Below are 7484 nucleotides of genomic sequence, written 5' to 3' on the forward strand. Positions count from 1 at the left end.
CATTCATCAACAACTCTCTGACCCTGTTTCATATTCAAAAGAAAAAAAAGTAATGCCAATCACACAGACAAGCCCAGGAACCCTCAATGTGAGAATCTTTCCGTTCAGCTGGAGGCAGAACAAGTACTTACCACATGCATCCTCACCTGGCTCTCCCCTGCTAGCAGAGCAGCACGCCAATACCGTCCGGTCCACGCTGCGGTACGCCTAGTCGCTTCTACGTATTTACCGCCACCCGACTTGATCATCTCACAAAGAGATCGACAAAAAAGCCACCCTTTCTTTGAAAAAATAAAAACCAGAAACACACTGTAAGGAATGGTAGGCGAACGTATTTCTAAGTCATAACCCACAGTTTGCAATCAGACCGAGGGCAGCTCAGACGATGCGGTATGCTCAAACACCTTTCGCACCCGGAATAACAGACATACTCCTTTACCACAGGACAAATCTGGTACAGGGACAAATTTCAGGCTGTTTTTGTCACACGACCGTTCTTGTGCATCAGCCAGTGGATTCAGAATTAAGGACAGGACAAGCTAAACGCCCACACAAGCCTCATATCCATAAGAAACTATTAAAAATAGAAAAAAACTTCCATGTTTTAGATCACATTGCCTTAGGGACCGCCTCCATCAAAGTCTACCTGGGGGGGGGGCACATGCACGCATGCGTGCGAGGCGTGGAAGTCGGTCACAGAATTTGGTTGCCTAACAGGAGGCGGCCCTTCTCCTCGCAAGGCAAATGTTTCAAAACATCACGCTCTTTTCTGATGTTACCAGCTGGCACTGGGGTTGCCCTACCAGCATGAGTCAGGGATGTTTCCCTGTGGGTCCACGCGATGCTAAATTAAATATTCTGCAAGTAACCGAGCAGGAGATGGAAAGTAAGCTAAGATGCTCTCTGCCATACAACATTTGTTTGAGATTGTCCCCGAGGGAATCGCACAAAGCCCACAATTGCTGAACCGGTATGTCGGAGGCCCTACGGGAAACAGCGCTGACGTTTCGCTGAGCTCTTCTCCTGCCAAGAAGAGGAGCTTTTCTATGGTATCCCTACTGGCGTTCTGCCTACTTTCGGCTCATTCTGGCAGGTCAGCTTCCAGAGAAACCCCGAGATTTCAAACCGCCAAGCTACATTCATGATTCTTACTCTCTGACTATGGGGAATTTCAGCAAATCAGAACGCTACTTAGAGCGACACTCTGGGTCTGTGTCACTGCAAACCAAATATCTAAGCCACAGACCAGGCGTCCGTAGAAAAATTACTTGAAAAGATTAAATTTAAAAGACAAGCACAGTACTCACTTTTCTGAAATTTCTTCCAGCAGTGCTGTCAATTTAGCGGGCAAACCCAGCTGTCGAAATTCCACTGCAACAGAGCCAGCGGGAACGTGCCCGTGCCGCTATTCCCTGGCCACAGAGCCTTCCGCTCTACCCGTTACTGGGAACGTACAGAGCATCGGCGCAGCAGCACCTGTGGAATAACGCACCGCCCACAGCTATCCAGAAGAAGAATCCAAGACGACGGTAGAAGACCCCAGACCAAAAGTTGCCGTGGGACTAAGGGACGCGGGGACAGCGCGCGAGGGGCGGGTGTATGGGACCCGAGCGTGTAACAGCCCCGGGGATTTCTTTGTTCCGGGTCCCTCTCCTTGGAGGCGCCCCAACCGGGCCGATCCCACTGCCGCACCTTTCAATTACATTAATTATTTTACAAAATCCGATGCCGGAGACCACTGCGGGAAGCCTCGAGTTGAGCCTGAAGGAGGAGGAGGAAGCGTGCCTAAGAATAAGCGTGCGTGCGACACCATGAACGGGGTGCGAACGCTGGGGCAGCAGCTGCTCCTCCTCGAACAGAGAGAGAAAGAAGAGGGGGAAAGCCACAGGGTACAGAGGGCGGAAGTGGAAAAGAGGGGCTGGGAGCCGGACAGAGAGAGGTGGAGAAAGAGGCCGTCGGAAGGGAAGGGCTGGGCTGCGGGGCAGAAGGGGACTTGGCAGCGCCAGGTTCGCGGTTCCACCTGATAATCTTAAAGGTCTTTGCCAACCTCGATGATTCGGTGACTTTAGAAAACAATCGGGATCTCCAGGCGGACCGAGAGAGCCGGAGAAAATAAAAACTTGCGGCTAAAAGGGCAGAGAGGGAGGAATCCCGAGACAGGGAGAGGGAAGCCGGGCAGGGAGGCCGAGCAGGGGAAAAAGTCCCAACAGGCTTCCGCAGAGAGAGGGAGGAATTGAAAATCCGAGAGAGGGAGCCGGACAGAGAGAGAGAGAGAGACAGACAGAGAAAGGTAAGACGGTGGCGAGCTAGTGGGCAGAGAAGCAGCGTTTAAAGACGGGGACCGGGAGACGGACAGAGAGGGAAGGAGAAAGGAACAAAGGGACAGGCTGCAGGGCAGACAGGGAGGAAGGAAGAAAGAAAGAGGGACAGGGAGCCAGAGAAACCACAACGGGGAAAGAAAAAGGTACCGACGGGCTAGGGGGCAGAGAGGAGAGGCTTTAGAAAAACAGGGACAGGGAGCAAGACAGAGCGAGAGGGAGAAAGGGCACTGTGGCAACGGGGGACGGGACAGAGAGGCAGGCCTTCAAAATGAGGGGCAGGGAACAGGCTCAAGAGGGACGGAGAAAGAGAGAGACTCACGACGACTCGCTACGGAGCCGAGAAGGAAGACCTCGAACAACAGGAACGAGGAGCTGGACAGAGCGAGCCAGAGACAGCAGAAATACCAACGGGCTACAGGACCGAGGGGGAGGAATGCAAAACCAGCAGCTGGGGGGCCAGACAGAGAGAGAGGGGGAGAGAGAGAGAGAGAAGGAAACAAGAGCCACAGGCTACAGGGCAGAGAGAGCGAGGACCTAAAAAAAGGTGGGAACAGGCAGCCCGTCAGAGCAAGATGGAAAAAGAACGTACAGGGGAGCAGAAAGCAAACCAAAAAACCCCACAGCGGGGCAGGAAAGCGAGGGGGGCAGAGGAGGGCCTGCGACACAGAAGGGAGGCGACGGGGCCCCGCAGAGCCCAGCACTCACCGCAGCTCCGGCTCTCGGTGCTGCCGAGAGAGCTTGCCGGCGCAGACCCTTCTTTCTCCTGCTCTCTGCCTTTCCTTTGCCGTTACTCCAGTCGCTTGGCTGTCCTCCGCCTCAGAGGATACACGAGTGTCTTTTTAGAGCTCCGAGGAGACGAGTCTTCCTAGACGAGCGGCCTCCCTCCCTCGCACGCGGCTGCGCCGTGCTTTGGGTTATGCGTACCGACCGACCCTGTGGTGCCCGTTGGGAGCCCGACCTGCCGCGGAGCACAAGGACAGATCTTTCCTCACCCGGCAAGGCAGGCTCGCTCTTGCCTGCCGTGGGAGGCAGCTGCCGGCCGGAGAGCCTTCCATCTCTTCTTCGCCTTGCTCTGGCCGTTCCAGCTTCCCTTAGGGCAGCTCCCGTCCACGGCCGGTAAGCGCTCCGCCGCCTCTCCCTTTTCGCCGCCACGCCACGAGGAGAGCCAGGCCAGGCACGGACGACCCCCGCGAGCACGAGGCGGGGGCAGTCAACGGCATCCCCAAGGGAGGAACAGGCAACCGCATCCTCAGCGCGGCCTGGGAGAGGGAAAGAAAAAGCAGCGGCCGTTACTACCGCGGGTCGGCCCTGGCCGGAGACCCCCCCCTCCTTCTGCAGGGGCTTCTGCAGACGCCACTCTTTCCCCGCGCTGCTGCCGCTGCCGCCAGCACCCCCGTTCAGGAAGAAAGCGGCACAGGCGAGGGCCAGCTTGCCGCCTTTGCACCAGGGCTTGTGGGCAGCCTGGGGCTGCCGGACAGGCTTCAGGAGAGGTGCTGGAATTGGGGGCTGCTGCACAAGCTGAGCGGGGCCAGGGGAGGCTCAGGGGGAGCTCCGGCGAGTCGGGGAGGCGCCCAGCGCCTGCGCCTGGCGGGCTGTCCGCCTTCTTGCCCCCCCCCCTTCCCCCCCCCCGTCAGCTCCTGGGACACTCTCTGGGGCTGCCCTCAGCCGGCTCTCGCCTCCGGCGATATATGCCTCCATATATCTCTGGTGGCAAAGTAAATTATTGACTCTAAAGTGCTGACTAGCCTCAGCGGTGTCTCAGACTAACTCCCTTAAAGGAACTAGATGAGTCCCAAAGAGGAGAAAACACAACAAACCATAAAAATACAAGAAATGGGGCATCGATGGGTGCTGATGGACAAAAGAAGGTATGGAGATGACAAGGAAGAACTTGGGTGATCATCTGAGTGGAGCACAGATGGTCTTGAGTGGCCAGCAACTGAACATGGGAATCCTGGATGGCATAGAGGAACAAAAAAGTCACCTATGGCTCAAAGATGGCCTCGCTGAAAGCACTACAAGGTGGATGCAGAGCAGAGCACAAGGAAGGTCTCAGGAGGCATCGTGACCGGGAGAAGGAATGTCCTGAGGGAGCCAGGGAGACTGAAAAATTATTTGGGACACAACCATTAAATCCAAATGTGATCCAAACTGAGTAAAAGTGTCATTGGAGGGCCAGGGAACTAATAGAGGTGTGGCTAGAGGAAAGAGAGGACAGAATGACTGGGCTGGGTCACAGATCTGAACTCGGGAAGCCTTTCGAGGGAACGAGAGGGGTGCGAGGTCTGCTACAAAGCTAAAGGTGTGCTAAGGGCAACCTCAAAGGCATCTGTAGGCGTCAGGACACCGTGAGAGGGGTCCTGGATAGGCCAGAGAGAGTAAAGATGACTCAGGGATACAAGGAGGAAGTCCGAGGGGATTTGAATGGAGTACAGATGTCCTCGGGAGGCCGGGAACCAAATGGAGGCACCCTAGATAACAGAGAGGATAAGAGCGCTCTGAGGCGTGAAAAAACCCCGAGGATGGGTTCCTGAGGGAACGACAGAGGATCAAAGTCTGCTACGGAGCTAAAACAGGGCTGTGGGACGTACAGAGGGATCGTGAAAAGCTTGGGGGGATAAGAGAGATTGAAAGGGAGATAAAGCACTACTAAAATGCTGTGGAGTGCAAAGAAGGTCTTGAGAGGCATCCTAGATGGCATGGAGAAGAAAAACAATGCTCTTTTTTGGGAATGGAGATCTTAGGAGAGGTGCAATTGTGACAAAATGGGTCCAAAGGGGGGCTTACAGAGCTAAAAGCGTACTGCAGGGAGCATCTGAGACCTCGGCAGGCATCGTGATGGTAGCGGAGGGGTTCCGAGAGGGACAGACAACAGAAGGCTCGAGGATGCTATGATGTAGGCCGTGGGGATTTGAACACACTATAGATGTCCTCAGGGGACCAGGGACTGAACAGAGGTACCCTAACTAGCATAGAGGACAACGTGAGCGCTCTGGAGATGGAAGATGGCATCAGGAAAGGTTCTCGGGGACGAAGGGCGCAAAGTGCGCTACGGAGCCAAAAGAGGTCTGTGGGGCCCGAGGGTGGCCTCGGGAGGTATGATGATGGGAGAAGGAGGCAGAGAGTGAAAGAGAGATGGAAGGCGGCTCTGGATACAACGCAAAACTCAAGAAGGTGCCCCAGCAACGTACAGAAGTCCTCGGGGGACGAGCAACTGAATGGAAACATCCTTCGTGCTCTGGGGCACAAAGAAAGCCTCAGGAGGGGTTCTGTCTGAATAAGAGAGATAAAGAGGGACGCGGAACTTGAAGGGTGCCGTGGGGCACGAGGACGGTCTCGGGAGGTGTCTTGACAGGAACGAAAGGGCTCCGGGGGGGCAGAGGGAACGTGGACATAGAGACAAACAAAGGATTGGTGACGCAATGAGGTAGTCAGAAGAGGACGTCCTCAGCGGAGCAGGGACCAAGCAGAGGCATCTGACATGGCAAAGGGGAAGGTAAGAGTGCTCTGGAGCACAATGAAAGGCCGAGGAAGAGTTGTCTTTGAGTAAGGAAGATACAAAGCCTGCTGCAGAGCTAAAGGATGGCCGCAGAACTCGAGGTCACTCGCAGGAAGCTTCGTGACAGAAACAGAGGGGTGCTGAGATAGCCAGAGAGATGGAAGAAGGATTGAGGCCACAAAGGTACTCGGGAGGGGATTTGAACAGGGTACAGATGCCGTTAGGGAGACGCTGACCGATGAGAGGCAAGCGAGATGCAGGAGATGACAAAAAGACCGCTCTGAGGAAGAAGGATGGCCTGCGGAGATGTTCTGACAAACCGAGAGGGGTACGAATTACGCTCCAGAGATAAAAGCGTGCCGAGGAGACCCTCTAAAGCGTCGGGACGAACCGAGAAAAGAGAGAAAAAAGAAGACACTAAGAAAATTTAAAAAGCGACAGGATATGTGACAAACAAGAAAGAATTGAAAAATAGGGATAGACATCTCAATAAAAGCAAAGATAGTAACAAAATTTGATAAGCAAAAGGGTATGAGGCAGAGGAGGAAAATACTAAAAAATAGGGAGAGAAGACTAGATAAAAGTAGACATAGAAAAAATTTTAAAATGTGAAGGCATTAAAGGAGGAAAAATTAAAAAATAAGGGCAACAAACTAAATAAAGACATAGAAACAAAATTTTTAAAATGACAAGGTACAGCACAAATGAGAATTAATAAAAAGTAAAGACAGTTAACTAGATAAAAATAGATATGAAAAAAATTTAAAAGTCATGTGACACAGGACAGACAGGACATAATAGAAAAATAGGGTTAGATATCTCGATAAAAGTAGACACGGAAAGAAAATTTTAAAAAAGACAACATAGAGGACAGACAGGAAAAAAGTAAATAATAGGGACAAAAAAACCCATAAAAGTAAACATAGAAACAAAAAATTCATTGTAATCCCCCTTTAAAAGACATGTAGACATGGCTCTTAGGGACATGCTTTAGTGGTGGACTTGGTGGTCTTAGGTTTACAGTGGGATTTGATGATCTTAAGGGTCTTTTCCAACCTAAATGATTATATGATTCAAAAGTGAAGAGATTAAGAGAGGAAAAATTTTAAAATGGCAAAACCTCCTAAATAGACGGAGACATAGAAAATTTTAAAAGTGACAGGGTATGGGAAAGACTAGAATGAATTAAAAAATAAAGACCATAAAGTGAATTAAAATAGATAAGGAAAGAAAAACTAGACAATTGAAAATGGAAAAGAAAAAAGTGTGGGTTGAGATAAAGACAGTTTAATAGTAGAAAAAAAGGAATATGATAATAAAATAATATACAAAACAAGTGACGAACAGCACAATTTCTCACCACCCAAAGTTGATGCTCTGCAAGACCTTGAGCTGCCCTGCCTCTGCGCATCCCCACCCTGCCCCTGCCCCGTTATATACAGAACATAATGTCATGTAGTATGGAATATCCCTTTGGCCAGTTTGGGTCAGCTGTCCTGGCTGCATCCCCTCCTTCTTGGGTGCCCCCCTATCTTCTTGTTGGCAGGGCAGCGTGAGAAGCTGCAAAGTCCTTGACTGCTGGGCAACAACTAAAAACATTGGTGTGTTATTAACATTATTTACATCCTAAATTCAAAATGCAGCACTGTACCAGCTGCTAGGAA

General features: G+C 51.7%; 1 long non-coding RNA gene across 1 annotated transcript; it reads right to left on the minus strand.

Annotated features, from left to right (window-relative positions):
- Positions 1–262: 262 nt before the first annotated feature.
- On the minus strand, positions 263–3805 carry LOC142604527 (uncharacterized). The gene is made up of 4 exons (XR_012838390.1): positions 3314–3805; positions 3027–3136; positions 1308–1476; positions 263–277 (listed from the first exon to the last, which is right to left on the minus strand). It is a non-coding gene; the product is annotated as an uncharacterized LOC142604527 (long non-coding RNA).
- Positions 3806–7484: the final 3679 nt, after the last annotated feature.

The sequence above is a fragment of the Balearica regulorum genome, chromosome 19 (genome assembly GCF_011004875.1).
Source record: "Balearica regulorum gibbericeps isolate bBalReg1 chromosome 19, bBalReg1.pri, whole genome shotgun sequence".
NCBI lineage: Eukaryota > Metazoa > Chordata > Aves > Gruiformes > Gruidae > Balearica > Balearica regulorum.